Here is a 12,564-nt window from a genome sequence, read left to right on the forward strand (position 1 = left end):
GATTTTGTCTCGTAGATGCTAAAATGTCATAAAATTAGAATTAAAAAAAGGAAAAAATAAAAAGTGAGATTGCCAGAGAGAGTCCGCAGCTTGGCGTATGTCATCACTTTAGGTTTTTGCCTCGACTTGTTTTTTGTTTTTTTTTAGGAAAAAGTGTTTCGGAGTAAAACCATGTTATTGACGTTTCAGCCAAATATTTCTGGTGGCCAAAAATTCTCCATAATTAATGATTTATGGTTAATTCAACCAGCACGATGCTGAAATGTTTCAGAATAAAAGGAAAAAGGTTGGTCTGTGCATAATTTTTGGACCTTTAATGAATGGTGCATGTATCTGCAGAGCTAATTATGCTTTACTTGGAATAATGTCTGAAAAGTCAGATTTAAGATAGATAGAAGACATTACAAATTGAAGCCTTGATGGGTTTAAATAAAATGTAATGTAAATCTGCTGAGAAAATATGACATATCATGAAGATCAAACACAGGTAGGCTATTTGAAAAGCTGGTCTTTATGTACTTTGAGTCGGTAGATGATGAATACAAAGTTGCTAAAGTTATGGTTTGCGCATCTTTCACTTTTTCATCCACTGTAGTAACGTAACCTTGTTGCGCTCACAAAGTCAACAGGATATTGTTAGGGACTGAAGCTGTGGAGTGGAAGGCCGTGTGAGGAACAGAACAGTCGGTCATGTGTGAGCAAGTGTCCCTCTGCTCTGATAATTTTCATTCACACATACAACTAATTGCGTGGCATGGCAAATTCTATTGACCCACGCATCAATCATTCCACTACTCTTTACGAGCAAACGGTCCTCGATTCTGCTGGCCGGGCAGGCACATCCCCAAATACAAAAGCAATGTTTTGACATTAACTTTCATATAAAGGCCTTGTGATGTATTCACATGGAGAAGGAAGTGTTTACTTTAATAAAAATCAAAACGAGAAAAAGAACCATTTGGCTTTTTCTTTGGTCCTTTGACATTTAAGAGACAAGCGCAAATACGCAGAGCTCTCATACGAGATCTGCTCATGGCACCTAGACTTGAGTCTTGCCATTTTAACATAACAAAATACTTGACTAACCTTTTTGTCAAACCTTTGTTTCTCTGCTAGTTTATTTTGATAGCACATTATTATATGTACAATATATAATACAGCATTTCTGCATTGATTTTATCATTAGTTTAGTCATATTTCTCCTTCCTTATCTTAACCCTTTCAGGAACAGTGCTCATGACAGTGGACAGCTATTCACATTCCTTTATAAAGCGTCTGTTTTTGCTGATTTTATTAGTATATAGTAATAGTATAGTTATGATTTTTACACTTAAGACTTTTAATCCATTATTTACAGGGAAAGTGATTATCTTTGGTATAATTAAAAAAGAAATATGAGCAATTTTCTTAATATTTGTAAAATTATTAATTTTATATTATTTGTTATAATTTTAAATGCATTCATAAAGTAATTCAATGTTGAATCAAATTAAATTAAAATGATAATGAACATAAATACACAATTGTCATGGCCTCAACTAACACTCTAAAATGTATTAATATTTGTTTTGGTTTATTTTAATTCTGAGTATTTAACCTATTTTATGGCAATGATAACCCCGGAGGCCGAATTCATTAAACCGGGAAGACTGGGTGCGAAGTCTCATGTTTAAGTCCATTTACATAGCTAGACATCTAATCCATTTTGACTGAGAAAGGGCGAATGAATCTCATTCTCTCGCCCCCTCCCAGTCAAAATGGATTGGGCATTAAGCGCCGTAAATGCCACAGTGTGTTAAATGAGTCCCCTGTTAGGGTTAAAACATAATTAGTGAATAAAAGACTTAACTACTCGTAGTTCCTCTCTTAATGTACAGATACAATATATTGATATCATTCATTTATCTGGCATTTTCAACTTCTATTGTACATCCTCTGTATTTGTTTTCTTTTTTTAAGCATTCTCGTTCCTCTGTCCACTTCTTGGGTAATTTTGTACTTAACCGTCACTTTTTCATGCTGACCTTTTTTTCTGAATTATTTTTCATTTCAATACATGCTCTCGTTTCACAATTGTCACTTCCTGTAAACTGATTACATTGTCTTTTTCATTTTTTATACAGAAAATAATTACAGTACATCTGAAACAAATGGGGCGGCCCGGTGGGCGAGTGGTTAGCGCATCGGCCTCACAGTGGAGGACCTGGGTTCAAATCCAGGTCAGTCCACCTGTGTGGGTTTTCTCCGGGTACCCCGGTTTCCTCCCACATTCCAAAGACATGCATGGTAGGCTGATCGGACACTAAATTGCCCCCAGGTATGAGTGTGGGCGTGAATGGTTGTTTGTCTCCTTGTGCCCTGCGAAGTCAGCTGGGATAGGCTCCAGCACCCCCGCGACCCTAGTGAGGATAAAGCGGTTCAGCTTAGAGCTGAAACAAATGATTCTAACTATATTTTCGAGAGAAAAACCATGCTATTTTGCCTCATTCAAATCATGCAAAAACTGTCTATCACAGCTTAATATCAGAACATTTAAATATGTAAACTAAAGTGAAATCACATTTTAAATGAATGGCCTTTGGTTTTTTAAATATAAATTAACCTACAAATTAACCAATATACTGTGATAAAACAACAACCTTGTAATAACTGCATCAACCATCAGTGTTCAGCATTCACTTTAAAGATATGTGGCGCCAACTAGTTTTGCGAATGGGTATAATGTCTAGACCATGAATTTAAGACGACAAACACTTTTTCAGTCTTATTTCAATTTTAAAAACACGGTCTTATATTCACACCAATACGGTACTAACTGCATTAGCATCAACGCTAGCAAATGCTGCAAGTGTGATTGACAGACACCCACAGAATCCTAGCACTGACAGGGATTCAGTCAAATGTTTCTGGGTTTTTAACATCAGTCTTTACTTTTATACATACATACAGGACCTTTAAAGAAACAATATATGGAATATCCCATATTACTGTGCTTGCAGCTGAGACATCAGGCGCTGCAGGCGCAATCCATTGCTGACATCAATAGAAAGTTGGGGTCATTTATTGACCAAATCATCTACCATTATCTACACAATGTACACCTCCACATCATACAATACAAGAGCAAAACGTTGAGCGTCGCTTATTGATGCCCTGAGGGAAATCATTCACTCACCATAACATTTCTATATTTTTGACCTTTCAAGATCAGACACAATACAGTCACGAGCTGGCATACAGAATATTGTTAAAGTAAAACTTGTTAAATTGATGCAATATAAATACAGTAACCTATCGTTACTCTGTTATTAACACCAAGGGGAACAACCTATGACTGAAGAATGCTTTCAAACCTCATTCATTTTACAGCAACAATACACTGCTTTGTTTTACACTACAATAGATCGATTAATATAATAACTTGTCATAATTGGTCTCCTGTCACTGTGTCTTTTAATCTCCTAAGAGGGGTTGCTAATATATGCAACTAATTCTTGATGCTGGGCGAGAAGGGATGAAGTGAATTTCACAGATAGAACCTATAGATAATCAATAATACTGTAGACAGCGAGTGTGACCCGAGGAGCGATTTCTCATAAAACAGACCTGATGGCAATCATGCCACTGTGATGTGATGGTACAGGTGTGTTTTTCTGCTGTACTAGTGAATTTAACACTTCCAAGTACACATAAATCTATTCTTAGAATTTTCAACAATACGATACAGGCAGCGAGGTGACCGAGTGCTTAGCACAGTTTTGAGATCGAGGGTTCAGTCCTCGGTGGGTTTCGACCTTCCTGGAGTTAGCATGTTTTCTCAGGGGCCTGGGTGAATTTTCTCCGGCTGCTCTGGTTCCCTCCCACATCTCAAAAACATACATGGTAAGCTGGTCGACCACTCTAAATTGCCCCTAGGTATAAGCGTGAGCATGAATGGCTTCAGTGTGCCCTGTGATTGACTGGCAACCAAATCAGGGTGTCCTCGGCCATGATCCTTGTGAGAAAAACCAGCACAGAACAATCTCATCTCATCTCATTTTCTGAACCCCTTTATCGTCATTAGGGTCGTGGGGGGTGTCCCAATCCCAGCAGTCTCCGGGCCAGAGGCGGGGGACACCCTGAATTGGTGGTCAGCCAATTGCAGAACACAAGGAGACGGACAACCATGCACACTCACACCTATACCTAGGGGCAATTTAGAGTGTGCAGGCACATGCAAACTCCACACAGATGGACATGACCTGGATTTGAACCCAGGACCCCAGAGCTGTGAGGCTGACGTGCTAACCACTCGCCCGACCGGTCCACCCTCAATGAACAATAAAGTATACAAAATTTCCACTAAGTGATGCCAGAGCAAGCCTCAAAAATACATCTGGTCTAATTTTTCGCCCAGGGCAAACAACCCTCTTGTCCAAACAACTCCTACTAATGTAACATAGAAATGAGGGAAAATAGCCTCAACAACTGGTCATATAGTTGAAAAAAATGGGCTCTCCTGTGCCCTGGGAAGTTGCCCAGAGCAAAAAGATGTGCATGCTTTAAAAGTAAAGTTCAAAAACAGCTTAGTCCTTGGAAAGTGGAAGTGACAATGCTCCAGAAACACTTTAGGAAAGACCTGCTGAAATTCTAGCCAAATTTGAATCATTCAAAATCTGTATGTATACAAAATGATGCTTCTAAATAATTGAAAATCAAGCTTTTACCTCCCATCAGTAAAACAATGTGAGCTTGTCAGTTGAATGACCTGAAACTATACCCGATAAAGATGCTATTCATTTCAGCTCTCAACAATGAATAAAATGTCTTTATGCCTGTACATCCTTCCCTACGTGTTTGAGCCATAAAAATATATCTCCTTAGAGCCTGCAGTGGTTGGAATACATCCCACCTAGTCGGCGTAGGGCTTAACATGCTCTAATCAGAAGCCAGAACCACCCGCTACCTCAGGCTCGCATTTTTAGGATGTTTGGGGCTTTTCGTTTGTTACAAAAACAGACAAAAGAAACAACTAAAACCTGCATAGGAATCTATCATATGAGAGCATCCATGTAGTAGGAATCTTCCACTCTGCCAAACAACTTTCACCGAAAACATTGTATCGTTTATTCTGCCACTAACACTCATTGTGAAGTCACAGCCAATCCACGACTGACGCCCTTGCTCGCGTGAATACAGCATCTTTCCTCCTCGTTTCCAACCTGTTTGCTCGTAAATTCAGTGTTCGGCTCTATGCGTGCCTGCATGTTGTTTATGTGTGCATGTCTTTCCTCTGAACTGTGACAAATTGGTCTATGGCAACACAATATCACAGCTGGGAGCTTGACGTGCACAAAACAACCCAGAGCTCGACAGGAACCCCTCTGGGCCTCAAAATATTCATTTCCTATCAACAATGCAACCGTAAGTGGTTTGAAAGGCTGGTATAAGCAACCACAAGCATGCTTGGAAAAAATATACGCGTTTACATGTTGTCAATGCACAGTTATTATAATAATTTATCAATACATTATATAAAGAGCTTCTTTCTGAGACTTCTCTAAAAGGGTACATCAACTTTACTTTTGAATTTGTGTCATCATGAATATCTTCACATCATCTATCTGTGTAGCGCAAATAGAATTTGTAAAAAAAAAACACGATCGCAGCAGGGTTTCCGCTCGCCGAAGACCCAAATGTATGTGAAGAGCTAGAGAGGGCACAAATCCTAAATAAACCGGAGCCACATCTTGATCATGATCTTATGCCACAATTTTGCAAGTAACCTGGCTATGCACTTCCCATGTGACCACTCATCTCCACCTTGTGTAGTAGTGCATACACATCTGATATGGTTACTAAGTTCTAGGGTAGAGGGTTCGATCCCAGGTCGGTCATCAATGTATGGAATTTGTGTGTTCTCCTCGGGCTTGCAAAAGCATGCAGAGTCTGGTTGGTTGAACACTTTAAATTGCCCCTAGATATGAGTGGGAGTGAATGGATGTCCGTCTCCTTGTGATCTGCGACTAGCTGACCACCAATTCAGGGTGTGCCCTACCTCGTGCTCGAACTCGGCTGGGATAGGCTCCAGCACCCTGCGACCATTGTGAGGATAAAGCGATTCACAAAATGAATAAATGAATGAATGTCTTAAGCATGAAAAAAAGTTGTTTTTTTAAAGGAACAAAAATAGTCATAATCGTGTCATATAAGTGTCACCGTTTGAATAGAGACCACTGTTCCTAAAAGTGTTAATTACCCAAATAAAAAAATATCCACTGGATTTAATATAAGATAGCATTTTAGATAACATGGGTTATGTTCACACCACAAGGCGGGATGTCTAGTTAGGAATTTTTTTTCTTTTTTTTTATGTCACTCTTCACATTACAAATATCAGTGCAACTTATAAATAGAGGTATGTAATGCATCCGTATCCTAATACAGGTGTGCAGTGTAAAATGTCATTAGGTGCGACAGTGTTTACACAAATAAATATGGTCCTATTGGGAAGTCTCCATGTCACTATTCATGAGTTTATGGTACCTGAGCCATTTTTTTTTTAAGCTGAAAGCTTCAAGTGTGATATAAAGAAAGAAAAAACATTTTTCATCCGTTTGTTTGGTGTTTGTTTTGTCAAACACTGATGACATTCTTACTAGTGTTTAGGTCACATGCATACAGATCATGTTCATACTGAAGAGGCATTGGATAGATATCTAAGTTACTGTACATCAATATACGAATGAGCCCATGTTGGATTAAATTATTTTCACTGTATTAAAAAATTCAAATATGTGTCGCATATGGGTAAATAAATCAGATTTGACCTGCAGTGTGAACATAGCATTGAACGTACATTTAATTAATTTCATGCAACAACGGACAAAATCTGTCTTTTATCTACAGTACAAAATCAAATAAAACTAATGAGAATCTGCTTTCAAATTGTTTCCAAATCACCACTATCTAAATATGGAGAAATATACACTTTGCCAGGGATATGTGCTGTGGACAAAGTTTATAATAAACTATTTTTATGAGCAGAAAACATATCTGTTTCAGTGTGGGGTATTGGAAATATTAAGCTTAAAAGGTATAAGTGAGGGCCAGCAGTGAAGGTATAGATTTGTGAAAGTGTGATTACGGTGCTTCACTCTGCCCCTGTAGCTGCTTTGCTCCTGAGAGCCACAGTGATCCAGCACTAATGATGCGCTCTATGGTTACTAGGGCTTGTGGGAATGCTGAAAAGTAGGGGGTGGCAGCTGTGCTAAATCCTAATGGGGGTACTTGTCAAAGATGGTCGACTTGATTTTTACAATTTCTCTCTCGCTCTACTTTCAGGAGGTACCTAGTTTAAATGGGACTCGGGGAAACAAGCTTTTACTACCATTGTATCAGCACTCAGCTTGCCACTAAAATGTGTCTAATCTTGCTCGTTTAAGTACCAACATGTGTCAACATTAAGGAACAAAATAGCCACAAAGTATCACAGAGTGATGAAAACCTTCTACAAGTCTCAGCAGGAGAGTAGAATCACCAATGAGACAATAATTGTTGCCCTGAGCACACAAAATAAAAGTAGCAAAAATAAAAAAATGACAGGTTTAAGTCATATATCCCCACTCCTCTCTCACATGTGCCAATCACATGGGCTACTTGTTTGTCTTACCTTTCTCACGGCTCAAGCTGCGAATATTACCGGAACCATCCATTGTTGCATGTCATATAGGGATGTGACAGCATTCCAATGCTCCAGTGCTGTAAAAAGCTGGGGGAGCCTGCTTCACCTTAGCTACCATGTGGAAGGCTGCTGTCAAGTATCTTCTCACCTCGCCGGTGACATTATCCAGGCTGTGAAAGGTTTGGGGAGAACTCACTTGTTTCTATGCTATCTTTCCCTCAAAGTCTTTTTCTGGCATGCCGTTTAGAAATGAGCCCCATCTTCTCTTTCAGAGATAACAGTGTGCTCTCACACTTCTTCTACTGTACAGTGGAAGGGTGTGTGTGTGTGTGTGTGCTTGTGTGTGTGTGTGTGGGTTTGCCTGGAGAGCTTTAGGCGCGCACTCAGCACAGTCAACCACTCACAGCTCATGTAGTGATGGGGAAGCGCTTGGTTCAACGCCATTCACCTGGGAGAGCGAGCGCTATTAGATGGACAAGAGTGGGAGGGAAAATTGAGGCAAAGGAGGAGGAGCAGGAGTAAGGCAGGGAAAGGAAATGGACCGAAATGCATCTGCTGAGATAAAAGGGAGGAGAGGGATGCAAGGGGCGCAGAGGAGCCAAGGTGGCTGTGATTTGCAAGTGGGGAGGAGCAGCAGTGTATGGCATACATGTTTTATTCAACACGGAAGGATGCTGAGGGATAGGAATAGTCAAGTATGGATGGGTGTGTCCCAGTAGTCGGCCAAAGGGAGACACAAGTGAGAATGGGCTGGCATGGTGATGGACTCTGCTTGTGAATTAGCTATTCGTGCCAAAAAGCTTGACTGCGAGGGCTGTCAGCGATCGTCTGTCTAGTGACAAAAGTCATTTAAATTCGTAGCGGAAAGATGAAAAATGCCACGTGTAGCTCACAGTTTGGACGTGTCTATCATCATCAACAATCAATCAATCAAAGAGTTATATTTACACCATATCTGTCCAAATAAAAGCACATTGCAGTCTGCCGCTCTTTTAGCAAATCAGGAGCCTAAAGACGTAACAGCTGTAGCCTCCTTTGTCACGCATTCTGACTACTCTGTTCCTCTGCATTGTGGAATAAAATAAATTAACACATGCTAGAAATCAGCAGCAAGTAAATACTCAGTCGAATGTGACAGAACATTTTGTGTTTTTTAATTGGCTTTAATTTTTCAATGTACAAATGCTTTGTTAGGATAATTTCTATTCTAGCCCCGTGCTTTTTTTGTTCCAGTTTGTTCTCAACGAATTCAAATGTTTACAGACAAACAGCTCGATCACAATTTTAAAAGATTTCTGAATTCCTTTGAACACGATCATGTGGTACTCTGCCGGAACATCTTCATAAAAGGCTTAAACTTCACTCTCAATATCATCTGAGAATCATGGCTTTTTCGACTAAATTTACAGAAGTTTGAAAATGTCACAGCAGTACTTCAAGTCAAAGTTTAATTATTATTCAATCATCTCAAAAGAACAGGAATTAAATGAACTATAGTGCATTGTGAAAAAAAGACTAAAACAAACAAAAAATTCTCAGATACGGGCACTTCTGGTTGCTGGAATGTTACCATTAGCGAAAATACTGTGTGTAAAAATAAAAAGGTTCAGTAATTTAAACAAGAAAATTATTTTTTGTAGGTTATGCCACTGATAAACATATTAGAAAAAAAAGGTTTTGTGATTTTTTTTCTATACTCCGATGGACCGGATCTTGGTGCTGGTTGAAACGTTGCTTCCCCTCTTCCTACACAGATGATTGACTACTGAGCTACTTAACATGAGTTGGAGGAAATGCATACTCCATGAGAATTTAAAAGAGTATACCGGCATCTGAAACTAAACCAAGTAACTAATCCCACCCTCCTAATCCAAATTATAATTCCTACTACAAAAAGAATGTTGGTAAGAGTTGGGAGTGTCATATTACTGCATCATTGAACTAATCCTTGAATTACTGGTCGGTGATGCCTTTAATCTATAATGATGAGGATTATTAAAAGCTCTGACCTGTGATTTTATTATTAAATGCAGCCCAACCGAGCATGGCAAACTCATTTATGAAGGCAGTCAATTATCTTTTTAGAGTTAGTGGATCGTGTGAAAGCTCTTTAATAGAGCAAAAAAGATATAGGATATTCTGGTATATTCAATATACCATACATTCAGCAACTTTCACCTAATGCATGAATAATACATTTTGTGAATTGTCTGAGCTCATGTATGTTTCATGAGGCAGAAATTCAGATATTCAAGTTCTCCAGCACCTCAGGAGATGCAGCAAAACCTGCACTTCACCAAAAGCCATACTTCATTTATTTGACAGCATCATCTCTGTATATGTTTGTGACTGACACCTCCTGCTGCTTGAATGAGCTTTGGGAACATTACTTGTTCATTGAGTCACAATACCAGCAGGACTAGCTTCATGCACGTGGGGCCTAATGACATTTGTGACACAGCAAGAGCTTACCTCAGATCAAGATCGCTAAGCATGGGTGTAAGCAGTGGTCAGTGGAGATGATCCCTTATCGGGTGACTCTCTAATAAACATAAATTCTTGAAAAAATGGCCTTCACTTCTCGTATATTCTGATATATATTCATCCGTACTCGGTCATTTGGTCACCGGTCTTTTGGTCGCCCAGAAGGTTATTGATAATTACCATTTAAATCGTTGCTCAAATTCCCTAAATACAAACTGCGAATTATTATTTAGTCATACTTAATGCCCTAATAATTATTAGGCTAAAGAAAAGCTCCAAATTTCCCGTACTTTTATTGTGTTTTGTTGGAGAACTTGTTAAGACCCTGACTGATGTCCCTTCCTAAGGGGACAACTCATGTACATACAAACTCATACACTCACACGTCCACTCAGTGAAACTGCTCAGGGCCATTGTTGGCGTTTATTGATGCGTAGACCGTGTTGTTTTACCTTGTTTTGTCGCTGGTCTTTTGGTCGCCGGTCTTTAGTTCACCGGTCTTTTGGTCGCCCATTGTTTGGGTCCGGGCGACCAAAAGACAGCGACCAAAAGTCAGGCGACCAAAAGTCCGGCGACCAAAAGACGGCGACCAAAAGACCGGCAACCAAACGACCGCACACGATAATCATCAATTACTATAAGTAACGAACTACCAAATGAGCCTCTTGATGGGGCAGTGGTTCTTCTGTCTGACTTTGATGCAAACAGTATGGGTTCAATTCTCACTCTGTGGCAGTGTGATTGTGACCGTAAGTGGTTGTCTGTTTAACTGTTTCCCACGATTGGCTAGCAACCACATTCGTGGACAATAGTTGGCTGGGATAGGTGCCAGCACCTCCCGCGACCCTTGTGAGGATCAGCGGTATGGAAGATTATTGAATGAATGAATTATCAAATGCTTGATTATCTTATCTTAATGATCAGTACAATTTCTGACATCTTTAATTTGCTAGTTGCACAATTTGGTAAAGCCACAGTTACATAGCTGTGTGTGAAAGGGCTGCAAATATGTATTGAATAATCTTTTCCTTAACCACATGAGTGGACATCACATTTTTGTCACAAGACTACAATGTTGAATTTTGGACTACAAGGGCCTGGCGTTCACTTGTGATGTGGACATCATTTTTCTCTGAAACTACATCATGTAAAAAGATAATTCTTTGTTTTTGCACTCATCAGGTCCCAATTAGCCTAAATATCAAAGAGAAAATAAAAATGCATGCCTTGCAAAAGTCTGGGTCTTAGGAGGTTAAGAGTAGAAGCTAGTTGTTCATCTGGCTGTTACTGCGAACCAAGAGGATAGACTCACTTGTGTAAATAAGAATTAAGAAAATGTTTTATGGATTTCAGTTTCTATGCACAATCAGGTTTGCATGTGGTAGAAGACAAACAAAATTGTTTTAAAAAAAATTGAAAAAAACGACACAAGAACATCAACTAGCTTGAGCCATTCTTTTGAGATTTTTTATTTTTATGATGTCAAGTCCAGCAGCCCGGTGAAGAGTGGTTAGCTCATGGGCTTCACAGTTCTAGAGTCGAGGGTTCAATCTCAGGTCGGCCGTCACTGTGTGGTGTTTGCATGTTCTCCCCAGACTTGTGTGGGTTTTCTTTAGGTACTCCCGTTTCCTCCCACAATCCAAAAGCATGCAGGGTGGGCTTGTTGAACAGTTTAAATTGCCCCTACTTATGAGTGTGAGTGTTTACGGTTGTCTGTCACTTTGTGCTCTGCGATTGGCTGGACACCAATTCAGGGTGTCCCCTGCCTAGTGCCCATAGCTGACTGGGCTACGGTACTCTTGTGAGCATAAGCAATTCGTAAAATGAATGAATTCATGTCAAGTCTATCACGCCATGCACTATTTTCTTCATGCATTAAGCTAGAAAAGTAACAGGGTTGGACCTGTGGTGCCCAATGTTCTATGAAAATTCATTCATTCATCATCTCTACCACGCATTTTCGTAAGGGTAATGGGGGTTGCTGCAGCCTAACCAAGCTGATTTCGGGCGAGACAGAGGCTACACCCTACACTGGTGGCCAGTCAGCTGTAAGGCACACAAAGACAGAGCCATTCGCACTCAATCATACCGCAACTGAGCAGGAATCAATCCCACGCTTGCCTGCATCAAAGTCAGGTGAGTGAACCTTGACACCACAAGGCAGCTCTGTAAGGGCTATTTTTAGTGGGTTGTTTTGTATAAATTTGGTCTCAGCACAATTATATTCTCCCTGAAAATCCATGCTTTATAACTTCCTATGTGGATTATTTCAAATGTTAAGGGTGAGACATAAAGCAGAATGCACTGCAATTATGGAATGACCCATTATTTGTCCTCATTCCTGTTGTTGGATTAACTGAACATGCATGATTTTGAAATGTGGGAAGGAGCTGTAGGATGCCGAGAAACCCTCACCA

Source organism: Stigmatopora argus, chromosome 1 (assembly GCF_051989625.1).
Source record: "Stigmatopora argus isolate UIUO_Sarg chromosome 1, RoL_Sarg_1.0, whole genome shotgun sequence".
Lineage (NCBI taxonomy): Eukaryota > Metazoa > Chordata > Actinopteri > Syngnathiformes > Syngnathidae > Stigmatopora > Stigmatopora argus.